This window comes from Mustela nigripes, chromosome 14 (assembly GCF_022355385.1).
Source record: "Mustela nigripes isolate SB6536 chromosome 14, MUSNIG.SB6536, whole genome shotgun sequence".
NCBI lineage: Eukaryota > Metazoa > Chordata > Mammalia > Carnivora > Mustelidae > Mustela > Mustela nigripes.
Window position 1 is genome coordinate 68,060,335 of NC_081570.1, and position 18,327 is coordinate 68,078,661.

The 18,327-nt window shown below is 39.2% G+C and overlaps 1 long non-coding RNA gene across 2 annotated transcripts in view; it reads left to right on the plus strand.

Annotated features, from left to right (window-relative positions):
• The window catches only part of LOC132001952 (uncharacterized), a 212,432-nt gene extending 194,822 nt beyond the window's left edge, over positions 1 to 17,610 (plus strand). For both annotated transcript variants that reach the window (XR_009399729.1, XR_009399730.1), the window contains exon 6: positions 17,400 to 17,610. This is a non-coding gene — a long non-coding RNA (uncharacterized LOC132001952). The remainder of the gene's footprint in view (positions 1 to 17,399) is intronic.
• Positions 17,611 to 18,327: the final 717 nt, after the last annotated feature.

The following is an 18,327-nucleotide window of genomic DNA, read 5'->3' on the forward strand; positions in this document are numbered from 1 at the left end:
CTACACAGAAAGGAACGAATGTGGAAAGACTGGCCTGACTGTTGCATGAGGGTGAGTCATGAGGGGGAGACCATTGAAGTATAAATCAGGGCCACATGATGGCTGAGGGTTACTGCCTGGCACAGAGCTGTGGCTTAGCACATGCTGGAATCCATCAACTCATCGACACTCCCTGGTGACCAGTCATCTTTCCAATGGCGACAGGCCCAGGAGTTCAGGATGAACAGGGCCTCCTCTCCCATTTCCTGGGCTCCCGCTTTTCTTGCACATCAGTGTCATCTCAGGACACCATCCATCCAGGCACGTGCCTTATTTCAGATCACTTCAAGCTGCTCCTTTCTCCGGACGGCACCAACTCAAAAACATTCTTACTGTCTTCTTCCTCACACTCAGCCTCATTTCACTGGAACAAAACCTCTAGAGGCTCTGCGTGACCGGAGGAGAGTTTATTTTTGGTGTACAGAATGGATCGGAGAAGAAAAAGAAGAGAGCATAGAAGCAGAAGTGCCTCGCACTCTATCTGGTGCATACCTGGTATGCAATAAATATTTGCTGAAATAAGAAAAATGAAAGAGTTGTATTCTGATAATCAGAGTTTGAAGACACAAGGACTTGAGCTAGCAGAAAAGGGGAGTTAGGATTGAATCAAAAGATATTTCGGGGCGCCTGGGTGGCTCAGTGGGTTAAGCCTCTGCTTTCGGCTCAGGTCATGATCCCAGGGTCCTGGGATGGAGCCCCGCATCGGGCTCTCTGCTCCGCAGGGAGCCTGCTTCCTCCTCTCTCTCTCTGCCTGCCTCTCTGCCTACTTGTGATCTTTGTCTGTCAAATAAAAAAAAAAAAAAGAAGAAGAAGAAGAAGATATTTCACAGGGAAAATAAACACAAGAGACTAGATATGTGGGGAAAGAAAGAAAAAAGTCATGGATGCCACTAAGGCTTTTAACCTGCGTATTTGAGAGGAGGTGATGTAACAAACAAATTCCAAGAATTAAAAGTTTCTTTAGAGTAGGTTTATCTCTGTGGTTCTGTGTTGTAACCTAGAAACTAGCAGCATACTTAATACATACTAGACAGGCAATAAATAATTAGGGCTTTGAATAAATAATATGCAATATTAGTTTTAAGAAGAAAACCATTCTCATATTCTGATGCTGTGAGTTTCACTTCAGAACAATGACATTTACTGCCAGGAATTCATGTCTTAATGAATCACTGTCATGGAAAGGACCTTGTTGTATCCTTTCATAACTTAGAGCAGAAAAAAAAACAAAATAATAATAATAGTAATTAATAATAAATTGAGGACCACTGTCCTAAGGCCTAGCACAAATACTTAGAGGTATTGTTGATTTAAGATTAAGATGAGAATCCTAACTAGAATGAAGGGCCTGGGTGAGGAGTTAGCTGTATTCCTGAAACCAAGTAACTCTAAGATAGATTTATCAGGAAGGTCAGTGGATCCCTCACTTGCACAAGCCCCTATATCTAAATTGTTTTTGTTTCTTGAGTTTTTATAGGCTTCAGATCCCACCATACCTGGACCCATCTTTGAACCACAGCCACATATTAGGTTCAGCTGGTGCAAGAAACTGAATATTTCTGTTGCCATTTCATCATCCCAGATAACTGAAGTTTGCACCCTAGACTTTGGGTTGAGTTAGAACTCAATATGAATTCCAGTTAAGCCATTCATGAGCTCCATGGCTTTGGTCGACTATTTCTAATTTCCTCATCTGCAAATGGGAATACTAATAACTGCCCCTCGGGGTTATTATAAAGCTTAAATGTACATAAGAGTTCAATAAATTGCAGCTCTATTATTATTACTAATTAGTCCAGTGATTCTTATGCTCATTTTTCCCATTTCCCATTTAAAATTTTATATATAATTGACATTTTGTTATAAATCCTTAGAAGCCCATTAAATAAGATTACCATAACTTTTCCTTTACTTTTCAAGTTCTCCTGCTTGGAGAGCTTCGGGATATGTTGATTTGCAAGAGCTTTGTATCAAATTCAGAAAGCACATTTCCTTTTCTTAAATTTTTGCAATCTTAACATCCATTGAGGACAAGTCTGAGCTTAAGCACTAATCTTTTATGAATAATAATTTGGCCTGCAGATCTTATCCTCTCGCCAAACTATTCCAAGGAATTTTCAGACTGAAGGAAAACTAAAATCACAGAATAATTTAGGCTTACCACCTGGAAACCCCAAAAATCTATGTGAAATTAATGAATAAAGGAGTAATTTGTATCACAATAATGACCCACTGAAGAGTGATTAGAATTATTTGCATAATCATCTTTTAAAGAAATGTGGACTACTCACACACCTTTTAAAAAAGATTAATTTATTTATTTGAGAGAGAGAGAGAAAGTGCAAGTGGGCACACATGAATGTACACAGGGCCGCAGGGAGAGAGAATCTTCAGGTAAGAGAAGTGAGGTTTAGAGATTAAGCAGCTTGTCCAAGTTAGAGTGAATTAGTGTTTGAGGCCAATACCTAGTGAGGTCTTCTGATTCTTGAACTCATCCGTTTCTGGCTACACCTCACTGATGCCACTTCTGTCAATCTAGGATTCTAGCATCTTTACATGGTTTGTGCCAGAGAATATTTGGTGTCTGATAAGAATAGAAAAATGCTGCCATTCTTTAAAGTTTTTTTCAAAGGTTACGGAATCACATGCAAGTTATTTTTAAAGATTCTTTATTATTTCGGATATTGGGTGAAAGCTGTGATTTTTTTAAAAATTTCAATGACAACAGCATACATGTGAGAAGCTTTCCTTTCTCTCTCTTTCCCTCTTTTTTCTCTTAAACCCACAATCAGGACTTGCTGGTTCTAAGCTTTTTGGCATCTCTGAATGAATCTTAGTGATTTGAAATCGCCCCTACTGAGCTGTTGCTTAGTACTTGAGTTCAAGTCTGCTATAAGTGTGTAGAGCATAGAAAGAGTTCTTTTCTGAGGATTGGGACTCTATGCTTCGAGAATTGTTGAAGGGTTTTGTTTTCCCAGAGCTGTCAGGTTTCTTTGAAAGAACTGAAAAGAAGCAGCAAAGGAAGATGTGAGAGTGATTTTAAAATATTTTAAATATCTCTGGTTTTCCAATCTTTTTCAAATTAAAGATCTGTGATTAACCGTTCCGTAGCTCAATGTCTCTATCTTTGGAATGTTGCTCTGTAATGACGTACCGTTCTTTACTGTACTTGTGTGTGAGTGTGAGAGTGTGTGTGTTCTGTCCTGTCCTTTTGTTTCCTTTTTTTCTTTCAGCATTTTCTCTGAATGTTAAAGTTTTATCAGAGACCAAAAACTTATCTTTGTGAAGAACTGAATTTGTAGTAAAATGGTTTGATCTATACACAAAGAGGGAGATGCCGTGAAATGTGTAACATTGGAAAAAGAAGAAGAAATAGACAGCAGATCCAAATGGTACAGCAGACCATGTTTAAGTGATTTACTTGGGGTTATGTGTTTTTAAAAGCAACATATAAATGCATAGCAGGGTTTTGGCAGATGAAATTGTGCTGTGTTTACTTTAAGGTGCTCGACAATGATAAACAGTTATTTAGTACAAGTAGTATGCCTATGGTGCAAAGAACACTGAATTAGATACAGTTCCTGCAAAACAGGTTTGAAATCTAAAAACAAATTGGAGAGGCAGAGTATAAAATACCCAGAAAAAGCCTAACATTCTACACATGTAAAAACGTCATCAGGGCATTCTAAGTGTACTTTCAGACCTAATTTGTTAAATCCCTTAACCGTACATACAGACATTGTAAATAGAGTCATACTTACACAGATCTGATATGTGTGCAGATGTAAGCACGTCGGTCTCAGATGTGCAACTTAAGGGTGATACATTTAGCTGCTAAATGCAGGCCTCCACCTGAGAATTGCCGTCTTTACTGCTCATCTACTTTACATTTTTAATTCCTTCCAAATTCTTTTTTAAATTATGAGTTTGCATTAACATGCAAACCTTTGTAGTTTCTGAATAATGTATGTCAAGCAGATACTTGAGTGACATTTACTCTAAATAATTTTAAAATTTTATATTTCATCTCTGTAGTTGCTGTTTGCTCACTTTATGAAAATTTTTATTTTGTTTTAATTGGCAAAATGGAAAACTGAAGCGCTATTGAGAAAAAGAAACCAAATCTTCAGGTGAACAATTGTTTCACATTGATGTCTTGACACAAGAAAGATTTCTGCTATTTATTTACCAGAGATGAGTACAGATAATTTCATTGTGCATCGATTTTCTCTGCGGAGGGAGGAAGTGTGGTCAGCTAAAACAAAGCACTGAAATGGGGAATCAGCCACCACGACTTCTGTTCTCATCTCTGGCTTCAGAATTTGCTCTCTTAGAAACTCACTTGATTACCAAGATTCCAGTTTTTTTCATTTCTTTCTTTGTTTCCTTTGATTGTTATGTCTGTGTGTTTTTTTAATGGACAAGATCAGACTTATATGAGCGAAAGAGGTCAATCAGAAAAAGACAATCATCACATGATCTCTCTGATATGAGGAATCTGAGAGGCAGGGTGAGGGGCTTTGGGGGGTAGGAAAGGAAAAAATGAAACAAGATGGGATAGGAGGGAGACAAACCATAAGAGACTCTTAATCTCCCAAAACAAACTGAGGGTTGCTGGGGGGAGAGGGTATGAAGAGGGTGGCTGGGTGATGGACATTGGGGAGGGATGTGCTATGGTGAGTGCTGTGAAGTGTGTAAGCCTGATGATTCACAGACTTGTACCCTTGGGGCAAATAATACATTATATGTTAATAAAAATAATTAATAAAAGAAGAATTCTGGGGCTCCCGGGTGGCTCAGTTGGTTAAAGACTCTGCCTTCAGCTCGGGTCATGATCTCAGGGTCCTGGGATCGAGCCTCGTATCGGGCTTTCTGCTCAGCAAGGAGCCTGCTGTCTGCCTCCTCTCTGCCTCAGCCTGCCTCTTTAACTACTTGAGATCTCTGTCTGTCAAACAAATAAATAAAAGTAAAAAAAAAAAAAAGAGAGAATTATTTGAGTTCTTTTGTTAGAATATTTTAATTGGTCTGTTCTATAATCAACATAATGATAAAATGGGAGTCAATATGAGTGTACATCATTCAGGAATATAATCATTCAACATTCATGTAGCCAAATATTTAGTGAGTGCTTACTGAGTGCCAGGCACTGAACTACGCACTGCATAAATATATTTGGTCCTTAAATCACAACATAATTATGCAACTGTCATTATGTGGAAAATATAAATGTCCCAGTAGGCCAATACTATATAAATTAAGGATAATTATCCAAAAAAGATCATATTTCTTTAAATATGAAAGAACTTTATTTGTAAAAAATATTTGCTAAACACTTAAAAAATTCCATGTCCCTTAACCTGCTTTTATTCTGTTTTCAAATTACTATTTTTAAATTTGTAAGATTTATCTATTGTATACATTTGGAAACCTGGCATGGTAGTGTGCCTATTTGGGGATATTGGATGCTTATTTATGTAGTTACATATGTACATAAATAGAAGCATCATGCTTATGCCTGAAACACATGTGTCTGTACCTTTCTAAATTATGAATTATAACTCATAGGAACTATGAGTAACTAGTAGATACTGTTCTACCAGACTAGCAGCATGGTGAAATGAACCCCAAATTAGACACTCTAATTCTGGCCCTGCTGCTAATCAGCTTTGAGATCTCAGGCAGATCATTTCACTTCTGTGATTTGGTTTCTCTTCTGCAAAATGAGAAAAGGGGTGTTGAATAGGTTATTTCAAATTTCCATTCCAGAGTACCAGAGTATACTATAAAGCTTAGGACATCTTTTTTTTTTTTTTTTCCTTGACAGAGATCACAAGTAGGCAGAGAGCAGAGAGGCAGGCAGAGAGAGAGGGGGAGGCAGGCTCCCCACAGAGCAGAGAGAATGATGCAGGGCCCAATCCCAGGACCCCGGGATCACGATCCAAGTCAAAGGCAGAGGCCTTGATGCACTGAGCCACCCAGGCGCCCCAAGTTTAGGACATCTTATGACTAAACTCTGTCTTGAAACTTTTTTTTCCCTAAAATTTTTCTATTTCATTCATTGTAGGTTATTGATTTGTATTTTCAAAAGCCATGCCAGTTTTACAAAGTACATTAAGAAACTAGAAGTTTGGGGTTTTTCCATGGCCACTGCCCAAGTCTATTTTAATTGGTCAGTGTTAGGCTGGAGCAGCTACTAAATATACTTTAATGTCATCACACCTTTGTACCAGATTGTTGCCATATATGTCCAATAGGGGGCTGTTTTTTGTTTTTTTGTTTTCTGTTTTTTGTTTTTTAAAACCTGTTCCCCAACTCAGTCTCATCTCTCCTCAACTACAATCCTAGTTGGAATGGCCATGGTCTCTTGTCTATATTACTGTATTAATGTCCTATTCAATTTCCTGCTCCTACTCTTGGTTCTTCTTAATTCACACTGCACAAAGTGACCAAATAATCTTTTTTTTTTTTTTAACTTCCTTCACACATTTTTCCCACCTCCTCCCTGCCTCTGGCAACTACAATTCCATTCTAGCTATCTCTTGTCTTGTTTAGTCCCTGCTGTTGTTTTATTGAACTATACTGGACACAATGTTACATTAGTTTCAGGTATACAACATAGTGATTCCACAAACTTATTCCTCATCCTAGGCTCAACACAACTGTAGTTGCCGTCTGTCACTGCATCTGCAATGCTATTATAATATTATTGACTTTATTCCCTATGCTGTAATTTTTATCTCAGTGATTTATTCATTCCACAACTGGAAGCCTGTATCTCCCACTTCCCTTCACCCATTTTTTGCCCATTCCCACCAAATATGTTCTTTTTTTAGATTCCACATACAAGTGGGAGCATACGGTACTTGTCTTTCTCTCTCTGACTTATTTTGCTTAGCGTAATAACCTTGAGGTCCATCCACATTGTCACAAAGGGCAAGACTGTATTCTTTTTATGGCTGAATAATATTCCACTGTGTGTGTGTGTGTGTGTATTGTATCTTCTTTCTCCGTTCATCCATCAACAGACATGTAGGTTGTTTCTATATCTTGGCTATTGTAAATACTGCTGCAATGAACATGGGGGTGCATATATCTTTTTGAGGTAGGGTTATCATTGTCTTTTGATAAATACCCAGGGGAATTGCTAGAATTATGTGGTAATTCAATTTTTAATTTATTGAGGAATCTCCATACTATTTTCTCTATTGGCAGCACCAATTCACATTCCCACCAAAAAGTGTTCCCTTTCGCCACATCCTCATCAACACTCGTGTTTCTCGTCTTTTTTATAACAGCCATTCTAACAGGTATGAGGTAATAGATCACTATAGTTTTGATTTGTATTTCCCTGATGATTAATTATGTTAAGCATTTTCTCATGTACCTGTTAGCCATTTGTATGTCTTGTTTGCAAAAACGTTTATTTGGATCTGCCCATTTTTAAATTGGATTGCATGGTTTTTTGCTTTTGATTTTATGAGTTCTTTATATATTTCACCTATTAACCCTTATTAGATACATGTTTGGCGGATGTTTTCTCCCACTCAGTAAGTCGTGTTGATTTTCATTGTGTTGATAGTTGCCTTTGCTATTCAGTTGTAGTTCAATTTAATGCAGTCTCCTTGTTTCTTTCTGCTTTGTTCTTTTCATTTTTTGGTATCAAATTTTAAAAAAAATCATTACCAAGACCTATGTCAAGGAGTTTATCACCTATGTTTTGAGTTTCATGGTTTCAGAACTTACATTTCTGTAAGTTCTGTTCAGAACTTACATTTCAATTTCTGTTCAGGATATAAAGTAAGGCCTAGTTTCATTCTTTTGCATGTTGCTGTCCAGTTTTTCCAGCACCATTTGTTGAAAAGACTATCTTTCCCCCACAGTACATTCTGCCTCCCTTGTAGTAAATAAATTCATCATTTATGCATGGGTTTATTTCTGGGAGAAAGACAGAATTTAATGAAAAAAGATTTACTCTGTCTTTGTCATATTTCCTTTAAACAAGTACGTATTGAACACTTACCATATGCCAGACACTGAATTACACACTGGAGATGTAATGGTGAGCGAGACTGGCACCATCTCTTCTCCCATACAGATAAATAGACAGAATACAATTGTAGTTTGTGGCAAGCACAATGAAAGAAATAGTTAAATGTCTAAACAAGAGACTAACAGAGGTGACCAGCTTTACATAAGACCAATCACAAAAGACCAAACAGAGACCTTTAGATGAGAAGGAGCTGGCTATGCATATCGTGGGGATAAGGAGAGCATTCCAGGCCTAGACAACAACCTGTATTAAGGTCCTACAACCTGGGAGGAGGGGGTGGGGCTGTGGAAAGAAGGACCGGTGGGGCTAGAGACTAGTAAGGGGAAGGGGAGAGGGAAAGTGACTCAAGAATGGAAAAATAAATAGGGACCAGGTCATACCGACACGGATAGATCCTAGTAAGAAATGTGGATGTATTCCGATTTATTTCCAAGGAAAGGTTAAGACATTGAAGGGATTCAAACAAAGGAATTATGTGAACCAATTTTCTTTTTTCTTTTCTTCCTTTCTTTTTCTTTCTTTCTTTTTTTTTTTTTTTTCTGTTTCAAGATTTTTTTCCATGTATTTGACAGAGAGAGCGCACAAGCAGGGTGAGCAAGGAGCCTGATGTGGGACTCGATCCTAGGACCATGGGATCATGACTCGAGACAAAAGCAGTCACTTAATGGACTGAGCCAAATAGGTGCCCCTCATTTTTTAATTTAATGTCACTTTTGCTTTTGGTGGAAAAGAAACAAAAGAGAAACCAGAGAAATCAATAATCCAGGGAGAAAAGTAGCAATTAAGATAGAGAGGTGGCAATAAGAGAGAGGAAAAAAAACCAAAACCCAAACCAAAAACTTTTACAAAGTATAATTTAAATGCTTCATTATACCTAACACTACACACAACCAACCAACAAATAATCACTTTTTGAGGGCACACCATGTGTCCAGACAGAAATTATATGATGTATTGTGCCTGTCCTCTGAGAACTTATCATTTAATGGGGGAGGGGTGGATTAACACATAAAAAACTGTATCAGTAATCTCATAGAACCTCTACCTGACACCTTATGCAAGGTTATTCCTTTAGGTTAACAGGGAAAATATGTAGAAATCTGAAGATAATATTTTTGGGTTAGGTCACTGCTGTTACTTGTAATATTTGTAGCCTGATTTTCCTGTGCCAGTAACCAGAATGTGAGCAATGTCCAAATAGGCTATTTTGCTATTTTCACCTATCATATTTTTCTTCATTTAAGCCAGGTTCTGGACAGGGGGTAGGCCCCAGATTGCAGCAGGCAGTGGAAAGATTAAAAGAACATTCAATTTGGACTTTGCCAGTATATTCCAAGCTCTCACTCACACCTGCTTACAGAGATCCTGAACTCTGGCTTCTTCACAAGACCCACTTTTTGCAAAGACTTCTACCTAAAGAGAAGACTGATAGCTATTTGCTTTCTAAAATTATTTTAAAAAAAAAAAAAACTGATTTAATTGAAATCAGCAAAGAAGATCAAGTGTAGCAAATGATCTCGTTTAAAATAATCAGTGAGCCATATTAAGAATACCTTTCAAAGCAATATTTTGAAATAAACTGAGTAACTTGTCTCAGACTTAAAAGTCCTAGAAGGAAAGAACTATACTTTGGCTGCTTAAGTTATTCCTTGAGGGAAATTTAAAAAAAAATTACTGACATTGGAGAAATTCTTGTGATAGCCTCACATCAATGGCATGGGAAACTACCAGACTTTTGCATTCTTCGTGGTAATCTCAATTCTCATCCCCTGACTCCATTAGGATTAACTGGAACAAGAGAAAGAAAAGGAAGCCACTTGTGGCCATTACCATTCCCAGAGTGCCTTTTGCAGGAGTAGGGAATGCTAATTCTGATATCCTGGAAACATTTGAAACTGAGTAATAACACTTTGCCTACTTAAATGCCCCCTGTAGTTTCAATTAGCTGGGCATCATGCTTCTGAACATTCTTTTGCTGTTAGGCGAGGCATGGACACAGCCAGCAAGTGTTGCTTCAGCAGTGAATGAAAGGGTGTTGTCATCTAGAACCAACTTTTCAAACCTGTGCAAGGACAAGGATATAATTTAAACATTTAGGTCCTCATTTGCAAGGACATTTTCAGAATAGTAGGGTCAATAACCCTTGTATAATATTTCTACTCCTAGAAGAGGTATAAAATCCAAGAATATAGTGGTCTCATATTGTGATGATCAATTCAATAAATGGAATCAGGGCATTATTGCGATTGAATGCCTAGTTAATAGCCACATGATAATACTCCAAAGCTCAAAAAGAAATATGAAAGGTATTCATGTCAATGGATTAGTCAGATTGGATAGACGGTATCTCTCAGAAAATAATACCTGTTATAGAAATCATACTTTTCTAACTCAGCATCACTCTCACAGAAAACTGGTGTCCTTAGAGAGCTTTGTAGATGTCCATCACAACAGTTTATGTCACCTAACACGTTTGAGATGTGTATTAAAACAGTTAAAAGTGCTTTATTTTTGTTTCGCTAAGGTTTATTTTGACCTCCAAGAAAGGAGATCGAGTAGATAGGATTGTCTTTCTGCAGTTCGTGTGATTCTAGAACCCTGGAACGTATGTTACCAGATCTGGGATATATTTGCACAACTTATTCTCTCTGCTTGGAGGGGTCTTTCCTTGAGGACCATGGGGTTTGCTCTCTCATTTCCTTCCAGTGCTTTGCTCCAATGTTACCTTCTCGGGAGGACTGATTCTCACTTACCCATTTAAAATATCAACATCTGCCTGCACCCTCTTAGGCATTCTGATTCCCCTTATCCTGCTTTACCTTTTGCCCACTGTACTTTATCATCTACATAAGTAAGTAATTTATTATGTTTATTTTCTTACTTATTCCATTAGGCAGGAATTTTTACTTTTCTTCTACTTTTAGTTCCTAGAATAGGGACTAGCATATACTAGGTTCTCAGGAAATATTTGTTGAATGTTGGAAAAAAAGAATATCTGCCATATGTTTTTAAAATCAAGATGTGTCATATAAATGATATGTTTTCTTTTTTCCTCTTAGAGAATTTATGATGTATGTTACAGCCAGTTATGTCTTAGAATCTAGGAAATATAAATCAGGGGACATTTGCATTGTTCTGAACTCATTGCTGCCAGAGTTAATTTAATATCTGGTAAGAAAGAAACAGCTTAATGTCATTCATGACTTCTCTTTCTCTAATTTTATAACTCACCTTCCTCTATCTGAAATTAATTTTTGCCAAGTTGTGAAGGCCTTCCAACTCTATTTCAGTAATAACTTCCTCATTAATTTCCGTCCCTCCTTCCCTACTAGGAAAGGCACATAGAGGGGGACAGCTGGCAATAATACTGAAGAGAAGGCCGGAACCTTAACATAGGTGGTCTTCGAGGCAATTAGACTTTCTGTGGGAAACAATAGAGAGCCGCTATCTGGAGAACTTTTAGAAACCTCAGAACTGGTAGAAAGATATCGCTGACAGTGATGTATCAAATGGCCTGGAGGTCAGTATGATTCTCAGTTTTTTAAAAAAAGATTTTATTTATTTATTTGATAGAGAGCGATAGTTCACACGTAGGCAGAGAGGCAGGCAGAGGGAGAGGGGAAAGCAGGCGCCCTGCTGAGCAGAGAGCCCGATGCGGGGCTCAATCCCAGGACCCTGAGACCAAGACCTGAGCTGAAGACAGAGGATGATTCTCATTTCTAATTCTGTACTAACTCTTGGTTTCCCTTCTCGTGATGCTCTTTCCATCAGTTTTGTATCTGCTTTTTCTGAGGTTATCTAATCCTATCCCACACCTGTGAGTTCTCCAAGAGAGTCTGGATATGCAACAGAGACACAGGCCCAAAGACGTTCCCATTGCATCTCTTCTGAGGTCTTCTGGACTTCTTACCCACACCGGTCAAAGGAAGTAGGGGAAAGGTGATGAGCTTGGCATATATTTCTTATCATAATCTCTAGACACTCTCATGTAATGTGAGTTAGTCCCACTTTACAAACGAGGGGAAATTCGTTTCAAAAAACTTAAGTATTTTCTGCTGTTTCATGTAGGTAGTCAGGTTCAACACTAAAGCTGCTCTAGAGGATCAACAGATAAGACTGGCTGATGAACCCATTCTCAGCTCTAGGTAGTGTGACACCTACTTTCCATGAATTGTCACATTTCACTTCCAACAGCCTCATGAGAAGCTTCAGTTCTTTTCCCCATTTTATAGGAGGCTAAAGTTAGGAAGATTTCCACAATTTGTTCACACAGCCCGGAGATGGTGCCTCTACGCACGGCAGCCCATTCCAGCAACTGCAGTGAGAGGTCCCACCCCCACACTGTCAATCAACTCCACTTCTTCCCACTGTATCATCTTGCCTCCAATGGTATGAAAAGCAAGGACACATGCTAGCCTAGCCCTGACCAGCTCGATGGTCTGTCGGCCTTGGGTGTCAGCGAGCCCTTTGCTTTCTCTGCTTAGCAAATGTCTGGGCAGCCATGGACCCTTCCAGTTGTGGGGGTGGGGTGGGGGCACAAATAGCTCTGGACAAATCAGTGCCCTGAACATAGAAGGTCCTTTTCCTGTTTCATTTTAATAATTTATATCCCCTCTACCTCCACCACCATCCTTCCTCTACAACTGTTGGGAAGAGACTAAACTCTAAAGGTCAAGGCACAAAAATTAGAGTTGAATTTCAATTGACTATCAAAGCAGAAAGGTCCTCTGCAAACTTAAAAAAAAAAAAATTACCATTAATTTCATGTCCATCACTGTGGATTACACTGGGGCTGGGCATCATTTTATATGGAAACTCAGAGACTGGCTTCCCCCTTTTTCTTTCTTCAATATTCATTTGAGGTTGGTTCTATAGTTGCAGTTTGGGATAGAGACATCTTAATTAGTGGTTAATTTGTATCAGAGAAGCTGTTACTCAAAATACTCCATGACACAGAGACTGGAGCAAATAAAGTCTTAGAAAAAGCCAATTCCCACAGATATAATGATAGAATGCAATAATGATAAATCAGAAATGTGTTTTCACTCTGCTCAGATGTGCAGAGAAATGAGGATTCCTTACTCTTTTTTTAAATGATTGGGTTTTCACTACAATCCTACACCTACCAGGTGGTTTAGAAAAATTGTTTTAAATTGTCAATTCAGTCTTCCTTGGTAAATCAGCCCATCTCTTTACATAACCCGGTTTCTGCTTAGATGAGTCAGGGAAATGCTCGTCAGAGTTTTGCCCTTTCCACCTGCATATCCGTAGGATGACTGAAGTGTATGCTATCTTAGGGGAGGAGGAGTCCTGGAGTGCCCGAGGGATCCTCTTGGTTCTCCTGGTTTGGCCTACTCCCACAGCTGGTAATATCTCAGGAGTGACTTGTACATACCCTGGGCATTCTGATGCACCCACTGCTAAAAGCTGCTTTTCGAGATAATGGGTCTTATTTTGTTCACTCAACTCTGACAATGCTGTGGGGCACCATTACCTCTTGGAGATTGGGCCCTGTCTCCACTTTCTCTAATAATGTGTATCCCTGACAGAGGACGGGACTGTGACTCCAAGTTGGACTTTAGTCTGTGGCGGATGGCCTCATTCCCCTTAGGCAATCTCCTTAGGTGAAGTTGCCAGGCAGGTCCTTCAATTACTTTCAGCCAGATTCTTCTAGTTCATTCCATAGGACACTCAGGAACTTCTGGATAGCTTCACATCACACAGGAACTGAGTGAGACTCTAAGAGGCTTAAACTTAGACTTTTCTGTACAAACCTAGGTAAAGCCACTGAATTTAATTTGATATAACAGCCCCCAACTTAAAGCAGAAGCCTGTAGGCAATAGCTTCCAGTAGCCTCTTAGAGGGCGGCAGCCACTTTCTTCTCATCATTCCCCTCAGCCTCCCTAGAGCAACTCTCTACTTCTCCTCTCCCACTGAACCCTCACCTCCAGGAATCTGTGAAGAGTAGAGAAACATGAAACCATGCTTTCCTACCTCTCTTCCTTCTTCTATCCAGACTCCTGTGGTACCTGAGAAGCCAGGCACGTCTCACCTTCTTCGTAACTTACCTTGTCCCCCTCTCAGTTAAGACTCTCCGTTGTTGTTTGTCTGGCCAGCTTCTCAGTATGTTAAGGAAGAGGTAAAACAATTTAGAAAATCCTTTTCTTTGTTATAACCCAAATTTCATGACTGTTGTTTCAGAAGAGTTCGTTTATGAGATCTAAAACTGATCAATGGCTTCTTTGTTCTAACTTGGGAGAGCCCAGCTTCTTTCCTGGGGCTATATGCTCAGTAGGTAAAAGTTGGTAAGAGATCTTGATATAAGGGAGAAGTGTAAGTACTTTGATTTATCATTTCAAATGATTCAAATATGATTTCAAGTATAAATTATACTGAAATAATAACAATATTTGTTTTTCACTATGTCAGACACTGTGCATCAACATTATTTTGTTTCCTAGTTAACTCTTACAACAACCCTCTTCTATCAGTCTTTTTTTTTTTTTTTAAGATTTTATTTATTTATTTGACAGAGAGAGATCACAAGTAGGTAGAGAGGCAGACAGAGAGCGAGAGGGAAGCAGGCTCCCCGCTGAGCAGAGAGCCCGATGTGGGACTCGATCCCAGGACCCTGGGATCATGACCTGAGCCGAAGGCAGCGGCTTAACCCACTGAGCCACCCAGGCACCCCCTCTTCTATCAGTCTTAGTTCACACCTTTTCAGAGAAGAAAACCGAGGCCCAGAATGATACCTACAGCTGATAAGGAGCTCTTGCCCTTATCCACCGAGGTCGAGAATAGTGTCTCTCAGTCTGACTACAATGCCAGGAAGAAGGACAATCTATGTCACAGTCAAAATACACACAAGAACCAAAGCAGAATTCCACACAAAACTTAAGCACCACTCTTTTCCTACATTCCATGCGACTGTGTTTCTCTGTCTCTCTCTTTCTCGCTTTCTGTCCTTCTTTTCTTTTTCATGCCGGGCACAACCAACAAAATCGATTTTACAGTGTACTAACGAACTGGAATTGACACCTGAAAAATGCTGCTCCAGCCTCTGCACTATCAATATTACCGAATTCTAATAGAAATTACATCAAACTATTTAGCCATTTAGAAATAAGCGAAGGTAATTTTTTGTGTACATGTTGTAATTGGGAGAGCTTGAGTACAAAAGACTTCAAGCAAGTAAAATAGTGAGTAAAATGTCAATTAAATACTGTTAAGTAGCTTTAAAACTACTTAGTAAGAGGAAATCCACAAGCTGAACAAACATAGATTTGTGGTTTAAACATTTACCACTTTTGCAAAGTCTTCTTCAGTTTGGCCTTCAGAACTTCTACCTAGAGATTTTCACCCTTCACTTTGATCTACAGGACTTAATTATTATACCCCAGAATTTTAATTTATCTTCCAAGGATTTAGATGAAAACATAGCCTTTGTTCCTTCAATATTGTATTCAAAATCTCAAAATAGCTTCAAAAAAGAAAGGCTTTCCTGAGTTCCAAATTTATAGATGACAAATAATCTGAGTCAACAGACATTCTTCACTTAGAATTAGCAAGGCAAACACAGGACCGAGGATGGCAATGAAGAATTTGCGGATGAATGAGTTATTTTTTTCAGGAAACAGAAGGTTCAGAAAATGTTCAAGAATTTCAAGATCATAAAACCTAGAAAAACTCAATAGATTTCTGCCTTTTTCAGCAGAGAATCATTAAAAGGTTGTGTGCTGAAGTACTTTGCTTTAGGCAACTTGCAAGTAAATCAAGAAATGAGGCTTCCCCCATGTTTATTGCACTTTCTAGTTCTCACTAAATTATACCTTTGACCTCGGAGACATTTGCAATAGCACCAGGATGTGGTTACAAATTGGATTAGTATTGCCGAGCAGATCCTCTCTGCAGGCTGGAAGCTCTAATCCTTCGGTTATCTATGGAAGCCCATGGATGACATTAGTAGCTCTCAGGGTTAGGTTTTTTGAGACATAAACATGTACTTTTGAAAATAGTGAAAAGAAGCTGTTCAAAACACAGTAAAGGGCACTTGAGAAATGCCCTGGAAGACCTGAGTTCTAGCCCTGCAACCACTGCAACTTAGTTTTGGAAGCCCCACGGTGGGTTACTTGGCCTTTTAAACTTCAGATTTCCCACCTGTATGTGTCCCCCAAAGCTTATCACCTGTCAATGGTCTCATAGTGACCAACGTGTGGCCAGATACTCAGGATCCATTAGTACCCTCACATGGCACATGAGATCAAAATCACCACTGCTGAGTCGTTTTTCTCAGTATTTCAGAGATTGCTAGAAATAACCATCCTCCTGGACTCCAGCAAATGGAGAAAAGCCTAGCACTTGTCCGTTTCAGGAGAGGGTTAAAAAAAAAAAAATAGGTATCAAGATTGTGGGAGGAGAAACTCCTATAGCCTGCAGGGGGCACTAAGTTCCTTTTAGAAGAAGAATCGTGCATGGACAGGAGAAGTACCTGTTACCCCAAGTGTAAGGAGGCATGGGAGAAGAAAGGAACAGAGAGATACCTTCATTTATCATTCCTCATATGGTTCTGTTACTCCCTGCCTTCCATCTCAAGTAGACTGCCTAGACAGCAACCTGTGATTATAAAAGATAAACTGCTAACTGATAGGAGAAGGAAAAAATTCCAAAAAGAGAAGCCACTTTCTAAGGGTTTGATGGATGAACATTTGCTACCTAATAACGTCAGGATTTACCATTTAATCAGGATTAGGAAATCCAAGAAGAAAATGTTCAGCGCTCATGACATATGATTATTGGCAGAGCTGTGTGGTAAATTACAGAGAGAATTCTAGGACTCTTGATTCTTCCTTTATAGGGTAGGGTCAAAAGGATATCACAGATGGAAGACTCAAGTCAAGGCCTTTATATTGCAAGATTGCTTCCCTGGAAGGAATGAATCAGATTAAGAATGATGCCCAGAAATGCCCTTAACGTTTGTATAATACTTAACAATTTGTAAAACCCTTTTATGTAGAAATTATCTCGCTTGATCCTCATGATGACCATTTTATATTTGAAGGTTTAGGGAGGTTAAGTGGCTTTGCCCAAAGTCACGCAGTAAATTTCAGAGAGGAGTCTTTAATGGAAATACTGATTTCTGGTGATTTTTAACAGATTGCTGGACTGCTCTGCCAACCAAGTGTGTTTTGGGGGACTTATTCACAATGGGAAAATTCTGTTACAAACCCAAGAGATGTCAGTTTATGTTTTAGAGTGAAAATCAAATGGCAGATAGTCACAAAGTAAAATAAGGAAAATTGCTCATCACAGGTTTTGGAGTTCCAAGAAGCTAACAGGAGTTTTCACAACATCGTGGAGCCAACACAAGCGGCTAATCTTAACAGCAAGCTAAACTGGCAGTCATGTCGTCTGCGTGATCAGCAAGATGCTACGCTGCTTTAAATTTATCCTGTTGCAAGTCCTCTGGGTAAAGGTATCGTTTCCAGAGGTCCCTCTCAGAAACGAGATAGAATTCTGGTAATAAAAGTTAATAGAAGGAGAACGGTGTACGCCTTCCATTTCCTACTCTCCCCCCAACACCGCACCAAAAAAATTAATTGCTGTCTGTCTTCCAAAGCCCCACAGCCCCAAAGCCGAAGGGAGTCAGGAGTCAAAACAGGAAGAACAAGTTTGGGCGTGAACTCCACCTGGAAGTCTCAGGTCTTGGATGAGACATAATGATGTCATGAGCCGAAGGAGGGGCTTTGAAGTAAGACCTGGGGTAGAAATCCAGCTCTGCCCCTTGGAAGTAGTTAGACTTAACGAGCCTCATTTTCATACCTGTGAAATGGAAATAAAATACTGATCCTGCAAGGTCATGTGAGGATCAGAAACAGTTCGTATAAACGTATGGCACCTAACAAATCCTTCACGATGGGTAATTAGAATCTTGGGATCCTGGTGCTCGGTGGGAAATGCGGCAGAGAGCAATGTTGAAAGGCTTGAAGACAAGTTTGACTGCCTTCCAAGCCTACCTAAAGCTAGCCCTGCCATCAGGTCTTGGGTGGGTCTGCATATTCTCCAGGCCATGAGCTCTGTTAGTGCCATTTTATGTTCCCAAGTGTAAAGATTTATTGTACTTTGATTTGTACTAGTCCTCCAAGATCAAAGATGGATTCTGAATGTTAGTTGTCAAACGAGCGAACGATTGTGGAAATATAAAAGCAAAGCAATTCATGTTGCCTTAGGAATAGCTCAT